The following is a 12362-nucleotide window of genomic DNA, read 5'->3' as shown; positions in this document are numbered from 1 at the left end:
GTCGAGGCAAAGGTTGTTTCTTGCCCTGTAGCTAGAGTTTTCCTGCCTGGCCCACAGTCAGGACAAATCTCTGTCACCTGCCAGCCCCACAGCCTCAGACCCAACCAAGTAAACACAGAGACTTATATTGCTTTCAAACTGTATGGCCATGGCAGGCTTCTTGCTAACTGTTCTTATAGCTTAAATTAATCCATTTCTATAAATCTATACCTTGCCACGTGGCTCATGGCTTACTGGCATCTTCACATGCTGTTTGTCATCATGACGGCTGGCAGTGTCTCTCTGACTCAGCCTTCCACTTCCCAGCTTTATTCTCCTCCTTGTCCCGCCTATACTTTCTGCCTAGCCAATGGCCAATCAGTGTTTTATTTATTGACCAATCAGCAACACATTTGCCATACAGAACATTCCACAGCATTGCCCAGTGGATAACTTTTGCCACACAGAAAGCAAACTTCATATGGAGGTTCCTTGATGCCCATCATTCTTTTCTGAAGTAGATTGATGCTGCCAGGAGCAGACATGTTTCCTTTTTTGTTTGCTTGTTTTTGATTTTTTTATATTTTATTTTATTTTTCCTTATTAAGAAATTTTCTACTCACTCCTCATGCTATCCACAGACCCCCCTCCTCCCTGCTCCCACCCCTAGCCCTCTTTCCCAAGCCACCCTGCATCCTCGCATCCCCACATCCCCCAAATCGAGGTCTCCCATGGGGAGTCAGCAGAGCCCAGCTCACTGAGCCTAGGCAGGTCCAAGCCCCTTCCCACTGCACCAAGGCTGTGCAAGGTGTCAAACCACAGGCACTGGATTCCCAGAAGCCTGCCCATGCACCAGGGACAGAGTCCGATCCCCCTGCCTGGGTACCCCCCAAACAGTTCAAGCCAAAAAACTGTCTACCATATCCAGAGGGCCTAGTCCAGTCCCATGGGGGCTCCACAGCTACCAGTCCACAGTTCATGGGTTTCCACTAGTGTGGTTCATGATCTCTGCACATCCTCCCATCATGATCTCAACGTCCTTCACCTGCAGCATCTCTCCTCTCTCTCATCAATTGGATTCCCGGAACTCAGCCTGGTGCCTGGCCGTGGATCTCTGTATCTGCCTCCATCTGTCACTGGACAAAGGCTCTATGATGACAGCTAGGTTATTTGCTAGGCTGGTTACCAGACTGGTCCAGGCATCCTCTGGACCACTGCCAGCAGACCAAGGTGGGGTCAGCCTTGTGGATTCCTGAGAGTCTCCCCAGCACCCTGCCTCTTCCTATTCCCATGATGTCCTCATCTATCATGGTATCTTCCTCCCTGCCCTCCCACTCTGTCCCTGTTCCAGCTCGACCCTCCCATTTCCCTATGTTCTCATCCCCCACTCCTCGCCCTCTGCCACCCCCCGACACCCAGTCCACTTATGTAGATCTCATCCACTTCTCCTTCACAGGGTCATCCATGTGTCCCTCCTAGGGTCTTTCCCTATTAGCTAGCCTCTCTGGAGTTGTGGGTTGCAGTCTGGCCATCCCTTCCCTCCCATTTAGTATCCACTTATGAGTGATTACACACTATGTTTGTCCTTCTGAGTCTGGGTTACCTCACTCAAGATGACATTTTCTAGATCCATCCATTTGCCTGCAAATTTCATGATATCATTGTTTTTTACTGCTGAGTAGTACTCCATTGTGTATATGTGCCACATTTTCTTTATCCATTCTTCAGTTGAGGGGCATCTAGGTTGTTTCCAGGTTCTTGCTATTATGAATAATGCTGATATGAACATAGTTGAGCATGTGTCCTTGTGGTAAGATTGAGCATTCCTTGGGTATATGTCCAAGAGTGGTATAACTGGGTCTTGAGGAAGAATTATTCCCAACTTTCTGAGAAACCAGCATACTGATTTCCAGAGTGGCTGTATAACTTTGCATTCCCACCAACAGTGTAGGAGTGTTCTCCTTGCTCCACATCCTCTCCAACATAAGCTGTCTTCAGTGTTTTTTATCTTAGCCATTCTGCCAAGTGTAAGTTGGTATCTCAGAGTTGTTTTGATTTGCATTTCCCTGATGACTAAGGATGTTGAGCAATTCCTTAAATGGCAGATATGTTTCAACTTCAAGAAAAACCTTATGTTATTAAAATATTTTAAATGCCATATTCTATAGGTCTTTGAAGTGTTTGATGATCACTCATCTATCTAAAATATATCTCTGTATGACCTTGAAAACATACCTAACATGATTATAAGTTTGATTACTATAGATGACTAACTACTAACCTATATTTTTTAATATCCTAAATAACTTTTAAAGACTAAAACTTTACATAACCTTTTTAAATGAGCTGCATAGGTACAATACCTTAAGCAAGATTAGAAACATATATACAGTATAAGAAAATAGCATTAAGTTTGTATCAATATATAAAAATCCATAAAAATGTACAATATTTGAGATTAGTGGTTGTTTAAAAGTAGACTCAACAATGCACCCGTTTATCTCAACATTTCTATACCTTTTCTCAGTTCTGCCGTCTTATCTTACTTCCTCTGTGTCTGTCTGACAACTCCTGAATCTCCTCTTCCTCTTCCCAGAATTCTCCTTGTCTGCTCACTCTGCCTATACTTCTTGCCTGGCTACTGGCCAATCAGTATTTTACACCAGTATGCATCTCTGTGTACTGACTATGGATACAGTAGGAATCAACCAACTCACACTTCTATCACCATGCCTTCTCTACCATAATGGACTGTACCCTCAAACCATAAGCCCAAACAGACCCATCCTTAATTTTAGAAAGAAATGATAAATTAAGATAAAGGTACCATCTCTGAGGCCCAGAGCTCATACTGCAGTTAGTTGTTAGGGTAAGAAGGCAATGAGCCTGTGATGTCACAATCAGCTGCCGAGGTGTGGCAGGAAGAAAAGTAGTCAGGGGTTTTATGCCTCCCTGCTGTGTTGGAGGAAAGTGTGCTATTGAAACCATTTCTAGAGTCTGCTGATAAGCATGGGAGATGGGCTTTGTGAGGCAGAATGGATCATTATCTGATGGTAATAGAAAGTTGTGGGTGAACTGTAAGAGGCTGGGAGACACCCCTGATGCCCTGATTCTATTTTTGTCTTGGGAATGTGGTATTGAATAAGCTGACCCTTGAATTTACAAAACATCCTCAACATATACTTTGTTTCATCATAAAGTTCCATAACCTTATTATATAGTAAGTTCTGATTATGTGAAAATAGAATAAGGGAGATGTACAATATCCTGATAAGATTCCATCCTGTGAAGTCAGTGTGGACCAGCTTTAATGTGCAGAACCTGGAGAAGACTCTTTATTGGAAGGAGTGTGGTAGTGTCAGAGGACAGTAGGTATCAGGAATTTCTAGAGAACTCAAATTAGAAAACCTCATTTATTTTAATTATGTCGTGCAAGTTTTCAAATGTTTCCTCAGTTTTCTGTAGTTTAAATAAAATTTTCTTGTAATTTAACATGACTTATCTTTTTTTTTCCACAAAAGATAATACCACTGAATACCTACACTGTACCAGGCACACTGCCAGGCAGTTTGTCGTTCTTTAAGTCTTCATAAACACTAGGTGTCAGCTCTTACTGTCATCACACTGAAGGTGAGGAGACTAGGACTCCTTACCCAAAGTCAGACCTGATGCTTCATCAGCAGCCCTCCCGAGACCACCATGTTTAGCCAAGTAGCTTGTGAAGGGTTCCTGTCTCACTTGTGCAATGTGATAGTTTGATTATTCCCCTGGGTGGCCCAAACAGCTGGATGAAGGTTTTGCTATCCCTGCGGTCATCTTCAAGTGACCAATTTTCAATCATTCCCATTCACTCAGGTGAAACTGTGAGGAGTAGTCCATACACTGGACAGGCAGCACTTCAAAAGGAGTAACTCTATTGTACATTTCTGCTCTCCTTAAATTCTGTAGAAAAAGCAGAGTCATAACATTTCTCTCAAAACCAACGGGATTCAGTTGATTGACAACTGAGATTATGCCCTGCAATTTCATCTTTTTATTCTTAACCAGAATCCTGAGCTCTCCAGAATACAGCTAACACCCTAGGAAACAGAACCAGAAACCCAAGAGCCTTCAGAACCTTCGAGTGGTTCACGTTCTGCAGCATAAACAATTTTCCTTAGGGCTCGCTGATATCTTCTCTTTGCCCCTTAACTCATTTTCTCCTAACTTAGAACCTCGTGGCTTGTAGTTTAGAACAGAGCTCAGTATAGCTGCTTATGGATTGGCCAGTAGAGAGCTCAAGTGAGTACCTAGGTTTGGAAGTCTGAGCATGGAGCAGGCAGACAGGTGACAGTGGTGGTGAAGATATGAAAGCAAAGAGGGGGAGCCAAAAACAAGTAAGAAAGCCTAGCAGTTGTTTTTCATGAGAAAACAGACATCCATCCAGACTTCAGACAGACCCAAAGGAACCCCTGCCGAGAAGGATCCATAAACCAGGACCAGGCACCTACAGCCTGTGTATAAATAAAGTTTTATTGAACCATGCCAGACTAGCTTGTTCATCTTGCTGCCATGGGTGCTTCTATGCCTCCTAGACAAGCAGGAGTCCTTGAGGAAAAAATCCTAAAGGCCCCAAAGCCATAAAGTTTTATATAATGGTTCCTTATAGAAAAGCAAACACAGAATCATCTCATGAGTCTATGGAACTGTACAACTTGAAAGGGGTTTTCATTCAGATTAAACTAATTCAGTGAGTCACTGCTGGGCAGTACCTCTCTATAGCAGGCAGTTATCTTGTAACCATGGTGCTACATCTAGATCCCAGGCATCATCTACTGAGCAACGATTCCCCCAAATACTGCTCAGTTCTTAAGCAAACAGTGGCACTTCTGCTATAATCTCCCTCCACAAAACCCCTACTGAAGAGAACCTGACAGGAGCTTCTGCCTGGAATATGCCCTCGTATGTCGTTCAGATCTGCTGAAATGTCACTGCCTCAACAAAGGGATCCCTAACCACATGACCCAAGTGACTACACAGTTGTCTCTGCCCTCAGCTTCTCCCAATTCCCCAGTGCTAAGTCCCAGTGTGCTGTAGAAGTCTTACTCGGGCTCTGACCTCTTCTCAATGGCGCACATCTGTGGGGCCAAGGACTTCATTTACATTTTCACTGCTGCACCTCCAGGCCCTATGAACTTGCTTCATTTGCTAAGTAAATGCTTGAATGAATAGTGAAGGTGCCAATCATGAGATTTCACCTCCCATTAGTGGGTTCCGATAGGAGTTTTAGAAAAGGGGTAAGGAGTGGTTTGGAGAAATAAAAAATACAGCTTATCACAAAACATACACTACTTTTTTTAATGTTCATACATGCCAAAATTCCTAATTAGGAAAGAGTTTCTCTTTCATGAAGTGGTGAAACTATGAGACATAATGCCAAACATGTGGAGTGGCATAGATCTGAGTTTAAAGCTTAATATTTGAACTTTTCATATCAAACAAACACACACACACACACACACACATACACACACACACACACACACACACACACACACACACACTCAGAGATTGTTTAGAATCATTTACCACCAGGGCTAATTCTATAGACTGAGTATGCCTTATCCATAATATTTGAACAAAAGTGTTCCAAATCTCAAATTTCATTCCTGATTTTTTTTTTTTAATTACTGGCTGAGAATCCCTGATATGGAGATCTGGAAAACCCTGAATACTGCACAGGTGGAAGCCCTTTGCTACACTGGCAGCCATTAGGGATGCTCAGTCTGTATGGAAAAAGGATGTTTTGGGTGCTCACTACCTGCCCTCTCTGGCCCCTCAAAGAACTCCACCGGAGGACTTCCTCTTCTCTCCTTTCTGGACCTCTACCTGCAGCAGATGGCACTGCTCAGACCCTTGCTCCACCCTCCATTCCTCACTCTTCATGTTGAAAGTAACTGTGAACTAAAATGCAGCCATGTCACCCTTGAAAGCTCTTCCTGTGACCTCTGTCGCCTCTGCTGGGGAGCAAGAACCACTTCCTGGGAAGTCTTGGGAAAAGCTGCCTTCTGTTGACTACTTGCCATAGTTTGATCTTGTGCAGACTCCCTTAACAACTGCCTCACTAAAAGCAAGCTTTATGCCTTCACTGGCCAGAGCCCTGACCTATAAAGAGAGCTTCTAGCCACCTCTGGGTGTAACCAGTGCCTGTAGCCAAAGACTGGGCCTCTCCACCAAGGAATGCTGCCCAGGACTCCAGACATTTTAGGGGAAAATATTTCTCAGAATAAAAGATGCATTTTATGCTTTGATCAAAATAACTGCTTTTTTTTTTTTTTTTTTTTTTTTTTTTGGCATTGCTGCAGTTAAAAGGCACCCTGTGAAGAGGGAATCCTGGGAGAAAGGAATGAGAAGCTAAGGAATGTTCTCTCTGGGACACTACCTCACTGTGGTAAGAAAAACAGTGACATCAAACCATGCTGAGTAAACGATTTGTTTTTTCCTTTCAAGAGAAAATAGCTCTCCCAGCAAACAAAGAGCCCTTCAAAATTTTAGGGACTTCTAATTACAACAAATACACTTGTTTGCAAACTAGCATCCACCCTAAGATCTACAACCCCTAGTTGCTTAGAGAATGCTAGTTCTTCAGTAGGACTCTTTCGGAGACTGGAGTCAATTCTTGTTTTCTCTGATGTTGAAGGTCTAGGGATTCTTAATAGGCAAATGAATTCAAGTCAGTAGTAAATGCAAGAAAACCCCAATTTCATTCCTGCGTCTGCTGTTTTATGACTAGGTTATCTTGGGCAAAACCTTATCCTATCTGAACTCCAGTTTTTTCACAGCCACCATTTGCCAAAAATTGCCTGACTTTAAAGCCTGGTTGAAGGAGGTAAGCATGCATTTTTAAGGAGCCTGAAGCAGCATGGTTGGAGAAATGCCTTCATATATTTTTGCCTCCAGACCCTTCGCTTTAGAGCAGATGTAGGATGGGTTCAAGACAATAACTTAAAAACCTAAGGAAGAAGTAAAGGGGACTGAGAAGGTTAGTGTGTAGAAGAAAAGGCTAGAGGGGTCATGAAAACATCTTCAAATAAGAGAAGTGGGAAACTCACAGGAAGCAGGGTTATGAAAGAGGAGGAATCAGCAATTACAGGGAGGTGGGTTTTAGTTTTCAATGGGCTCAGCACAGAATAAGAATTGAAAGTGGTCTGTGAAGTTGGACTAGTCTTAGTTCTTTTATGAGTTCTTTTATGAGTTTGGGAATTTTTGTTTACTTCCTGGATTTTGATTTGGTTTCTGGGAAAAAGTGGAGCCAATTATAAATCTAGGAGTCAATTGGTGAGATGAACACTAAGTGCTTAGTGGAATAAAACATCCCACCCCAGCTCACAAGAAAATGGACTGTAACGAGAAAATAGACTGTAACATGAAACTGTAGAATGGGACTGTGTGATTACAGTAATGACTATTCAAATTCCTACTCAAATGCTATTTCCTAGCATGCACAGAAATACTAGAGAAGTGGGGTAATAATTTCTGGGTTTCAGGCAAGGTCAACATGGATAGGAATCCCAAGTACTGTGGTCCTGAATGATTTCTATTGTCAACAATGTTGTTTTGGCTGTTGTTGTGATTGACTATTGGCTTCATTGAAATAGAATCAACATATTCATAAAACTCACCTTGCCAAAGCGCCCCAGCCAGTGGATCTTAATGTGCTCAGAGCTGTGCAACCATTACCACTATTAGAGAACATCTGCATCACCCATCACCCATTAAGGACTCCCACATCCACTTCCCATTTGTCCTCCTTCTCCTTCCTGGTAGCTATGAATCTTCCTGTCTCTCTGCATTTGTCTGTTCCTTATGAACGGAGTCACACACTACACTACTTGGGCTTTTCTAGATTTGGTTCATTAAAGTAGGACGATCTACCCCAAGTACGGGTGGTTCCATTCCGTGGATGGAGTCCTGAACTGAATAAAAAAAGGGGAGAGTAAGCTGAGCACCAGCACATGCATAGGAACCGGCACATGTGTAGGAACTGGCACATGTGTAGGCAGCAGCACATGTGTAGGAACCAGCACGTGTGTGAGCACTGGCACGTGTGGGCACTGGCACATGTGTGGGCATTGGCACATGTGTGGGCACTGGCACATGCATGGGCACTGGCACATGTGTGGGCACCAGCCCATGTGTAGACATGCTCTTGCTCATGCCCCCTGCCCCAGCCTGTGCCATTGCTCTCCCTCAGTCTCTCTCTTCTCTTCATGGCTGCAAATGCAGCATGCAGCGTGACCACCCGCCTCTTGTTCCCTTGGCCCTCCTTTCCCACCATGACGTCATGAAAGACTATACCCTCAAGCATTAGCCAAAATAATCCCTCTCCTGGGGCCTCTCTGGCCCCATGCCCAGCCACAGTTGACCAACGCAAAACAAACTCGGTGGCATATTTGGAGCTTCTTTGGCTTTTTTTTAATTTTACAGGTCTTTTGTGTATACATTATGGTTTCTGATTTTGTGTTTGTATGGGATTTCCATGTGTGAACACGTGTGTCTCTGCATCTACAAGTCTTTCTTATGCTTTTCCTTTGGCTCTTTCCTTCTGTTTGTTTGTTTGTTTTTGTTGTTGTTGTGTCCCAGTTGGCTAGTTTTTATTTTATCTTTTTTAAAATTATTTTTAGATGCCTGTCTGTTTTCTATTGAAAGAGAGACAGAGAGAGAGAGAGAGAGAGAGAGAGAGAGAGAGAGAGAGAGAGAGAAAGGGAGGGAAGGGGGGAGGGAGGGAGGGAGGGAGGGAAGGAAGGAGGAAGGGAGGGAAGGAGGGAGGGAGGGAGGGAGGAAGGGTGTGGATTTAGATGGGAAGGGAGATGAGGAGGAACTAGGGGGAGGTGGGTAAGGGAAACCATAATCAGAATGGATTATATGGGAAAATCTATTTTCAGTGAAAAATAGAAGAATAAATAAACCCCTACTTCTTTAGGTTTCTTTTGAAATGTGCTTTGTCACAACAAGAAAAGCCACTAACAGAAGTTCGGGTGTATTTGGATACATGAGTTGTAAGTCCATGCTCTCATCGTGTGACTTGTTCCTGCTCTTGCTGCTGTCCTTGGGAGGAAAACACATCTTGAACTTCTTTGGCAAATACCACTTGTCACTCATGCCCTTGATTCTGCTCACGGTTCTCCGCTTGTGTGGCCACCCCAGTGCCACACACAGTCCTGAGCACCGGAGGGCTGGGATTAGGTTTGGAATCCAGTCCCTTTTAGTCGTTTACAGAGCTTATCACTGTATATGTCATGATCCACTAGTGCCTCTATTCAAAAGAAATCCTGTGACTTGGTGGTTGGCTATATTGAATCTATAGATCGATCTCAAAAGTGTTCTTGCCCTAACAGTGTCCAGTTTCCTGTTGTGTGGACAGAGGAGCACTTTCCCCTTATGTAGATTCCTCTGTGATTTCTTATTATAATTAACTTATAAAGCAATGGGTTTCTATGTGGTATTTTTGAACATATTTTATTTTGGTGGATACTCCTCACTCCTCCCCACTCTCCTTTGGTTTCCCCCCATACTTCTTCCCCTCCCAGTTACCCCACTCTGTCCTGGTATTTTCCTTTTCTGCATTTCTCAGGTCTGTCCCCCACCTTCATCCCTACTTTCTCTCAACAACATTTCAGTTACCAACCTTGCACTCTTAAAAAATGTATTCTTAATATGTTTATTACTGTTACTGTTATGCTGAATATAATTGCCTTCTTGGTCTTCTGGTGGCTCATTGCTAGCATGTAGAGGTAGAACCCATTTTTTTACATAATGGTCTTGTGTGTCTATTTAAGCCCTGGGTTTAAGAAGATCAACTGAGAACCAGAATTTACTTGTGAAACAAGTAAATTTTCAGAATGCCTAACTTTTACCTTTCATTTCCTAAAATAGTTAGTGAGGGTGGTAATTTATGCCTATTTTAATTAGAAAATTATCTTAATTTTTGCTGTTCTTTTTGAAACAAGTTGCCAGAAGAGATGGGAAACTGACTAACAGGTGGGGACAGACAGGCAAACCGAGATGTCCTGACTGAGGACCAGGAAGCAAGAACCTTCACTCCTCTGCCAGGCCCCCGGCCGCTCCGCAGGGTTCTACCATCTTTCTATCCTGTGAGAAGGGGTCGTTGGGGATTGAAGCTCTCTTATCAATTAGTCAGCTGGAACTCTAAGGAAACAAATGTTAAGTCTTCTGAACTGTCTTTCAGACCGTATTGGAAGCTGAAGAAATCAACAATCGTGATGGAATCTCTGCTTCTTCTTTTACACAGTTTGGATATTTTCTCCCCAAACCACTTCTGCTCTCGTTCCCAAGAGACCTAATTCCATTTTCAATTTTAACACCATTCTCATTTTCAGAAGAGCTGCTACAGCACGCAGACACAGAAATAGGGACCACTGACTAATCCTGAAGCTATAATTGTCTAGGACATTCCCGTCCATAGCTGACAGAGACACAGCCACAGGCACCACCTGCCTCTCAGCCCTCCTTGCCTTGTTCTGGCCAGGCACTGGTTTGCATGTCCTTCTCCCCACATCCCATACAAAAATGGAGTTGTGCCTGTTCTGACACATCCCTGGAGCTCAGAGCGTGGTCGTTAGCACATACTAGATATTGAGAAAATGTTTCCCAAATGAATGTTCCAGAAACTTCCCTTTGAGTCCCTCCTCTGTCCTCTTAGTCCTCAGATAGCATTACAAATAGAACTGCCTTTGTGTACTTTTCCAAAGCATCTCCTGTGACATTTCTTGTGGGAAATAATTCTACCAAAAGTCAACAGAGTAATTGAGCACCTGCTGAGTGGGAGGCTCTGGCAGATGTTGTGGGCCACGAGGAGAACAGAGCTCTTGATCTGGCCAGGGATATGATTTAGGTGACAAACAGAAGCACAACCGTTGACCAAGTCTTACATATGCCAGGAATGGTGCTCTGATGGAAGGAACTCATTTCCATGGAACAAATGCGCTTGTCAGCACCTGTGCTGTCCTCTTCCACAGAAGTGGACTAAGCAACTGGTTCAAGGTCACCTAGCCAAGAGAGGCTGAGCAGAAACTCATACTGAGTTGCCTGTTGCCGGGGTCTGTATGTGTGACCCAGCACGGTTTGCTGAGTGTATCCATAGCTTCCATCATGTTAAATCCAACAAATCTTGGATGAAAAATAAAATATAGATTCTTTTCCAGTTATTCCTTAAACAAGACAGTATCGTGGCTTTTTCATAGCATCAACTTTACAATAGGTATCATATATAATTTAAAGTATATTCAAAAAGTATGTAAGTTGTATTAACTATTATGCCGTTTGACATAAGGGATGGCGTACTCACACAACGTGGTATGGGGAGAAGATCTTAGAATCAGTCCTTTATTGACGCTTGAATATAACTGTAGCCTAACCTGCACCCAGATGAATCCACTGTCACTTTTCCAGCAATATAGGGGAACTTTAGGCTGGAGTGGTAATTTATGAATGCAAAGCAATGGTAAGTTTGAGGGAGCTGCCAGAAGCTGAGCCTGACTTAAACCAACAATAAGCAGCTCTAAGCCTGAATGGCACTTTGGAGACAGGTAGGGCTGCAGCCATCCTCAGTGAGGTAGTAGTGAGTGGCAGTTCCTGTGCTTTTCTGAACAGCCAAGATCCAGTACGACAAGCAGCTTGTTCTCATGAGCCCTTTATAATGAGCCAGTTTCAACATAAGGAGACCTGTCTGGTGAGAATAAAAAAAAAAAAAAAAAAAAAAAAGCAGCATAATGAGATAGAAAGGGGCAAGGAGGGTGTTGCTATTTACTGAATGCCTCCAGGAAATGGACTGAGAAAGTGGCATTTCACCAGATACCCCAGGAAAGGAATCACAGCATCACTCAGAAACCTCCGCATGACGTACTTGCAGGAAGAGGCAACAGAAGAACCCAAACCCCTGAAACAAAGCATTCTTGCTGGGAATGAGGGCAAAAAGGAGATATTATGTCAGGAGTGAAGCAAGTCAGAGTGTGAGGCACAGGAAGTGACCTAAACAGAGTCTATGAAGTCGTGGGAACCACTGCTTGTCACCCTATGTTCCTCTGCTCAGGACTCCCATATAGTTCCCTGTGTAATGTCTGATACACGGGCAAGGCAGGGGCCGGACTTGCAGAATCTTCCAAATGCTACTTGTAAAAGGGAGAGGATGAGAGATGCCCAGGTATGCATATGTGGAAGAAGCAGCCTCTTGGGACTGGATTTTAGAGAAGCTAAAGAAACTGGGTCAGCCATAGTGTTGGTTGCCAAACCCACAAACTAAACCTCTGCTCCTGTGGCAATCAAAAATTAGAGGAGAATATATCAAATATGATACACAATGCATGCACGTCCTTTGTCAAATG

General features: G+C 43.4%; 1 long non-coding RNA gene across 1 annotated transcript; it reads left to right on the top strand.

Moving 5' to 3' along the window:
- The first annotated feature begins 1165 nt into the window (after positions 1-1165).
- Positions 1166-10488, top strand: LOC131920612 (uncharacterized). Its single transcript, XR_009381719.1, has 3 exons — positions 1166-1290; positions 6324-6409; positions 10208-10488. It is a non-coding gene; the product is annotated as an uncharacterized LOC131920612 (long non-coding RNA).
- The last annotated feature ends 1874 nt before the right edge of the window (positions 10489-12362 follow it).

The sequence above is a fragment of the Peromyscus eremicus genome, chromosome 10 (genome assembly GCF_949786415.1).
Source record: "Peromyscus eremicus chromosome 10, PerEre_H2_v1, whole genome shotgun sequence".
In the NCBI taxonomy this organism is placed as follows: Eukaryota; Metazoa; Chordata; class Mammalia; order Rodentia; family Cricetidae; genus Peromyscus; species Peromyscus eremicus.
Note: the sequence above shows the minus strand (reverse complement) of the source record. Positions and strands in the feature narration are given on the sequence as shown.